Here is a 763-nt window from a genome sequence, read left to right as displayed (position 1 = left end):
AAGCCTTGTGCCATCAGGTCCCCTTTTCCAGTGAACACGCAGCCTACCTCCTTGTGATTTCTACCAAGTTAATATACACTCTAGCTACACACTGGTCCCTTCCCTGAATAACGTGTTCTTGGCACGGAGTTCTGCATGTAGCGAACTGCCTCTCCCAAGGAATGCTCTAGGTACGCTATAGGGGCTTAGCCTCTTCTAAAACCCTGCAGTGTAAGAGGAAGAACTGTGCTTTGGTTACAGGAGGAACGCAAGGCAACTTTCTCCTGTAAGTATGGGGTCTTAAGGTATGACTTTGTAGAAGGAATGTGAAACAGTATTGGTTTCTCAGTGCCGCTCAGCCTAGGGCATTGAGGCAGATATGCATGACATGTAGACGTGAGACAACAGATTGCCTGGAGCTGTTGGAGTGCTGAGGAAATCTAGCTCTCCCAAGGAGGCGTGCAGTGTGTTGCCCTACACTTAGCATATTGAGAGTGACTGGGAAAGGTTTCCGGGCCTGGATGTTTCTTAGCTTCCCAGTCGAGCACGCCGCTCCTCGGTGTTCTTGCAGGGAATAGGGTGCCCACGAGAATTACTAGGTGTCTTCATAAGCATACTAAGGTTAAAGGAAAGCAGAACTGCAACTCATGTCTCCAGGAAACTGCTCCACGCTTCGGCTTCAGCAGGGCTATTCAAGGCTTTACCTTGAGGAAACGACTCACGTCAAGTTTCCTTTGAGCTCTAGAGCGTCTCAGGTGGAGCTCCCACCCAGGCTACGAAAGCA

This window comes from Eubalaena glacialis, chromosome 17 (genome assembly GCF_028564815.1).
Source record: "Eubalaena glacialis isolate mEubGla1 chromosome 17, mEubGla1.1.hap2.+ XY, whole genome shotgun sequence".
NCBI classification, from domain to species: Eukaryota; Metazoa; Chordata; class Mammalia; order Artiodactyla; family Balaenidae; genus Eubalaena; species Eubalaena glacialis.
The sequence above is the reverse complement of the archived record's forward strand: the minus strand, read 5'-3'. Positions refer to the sequence as shown.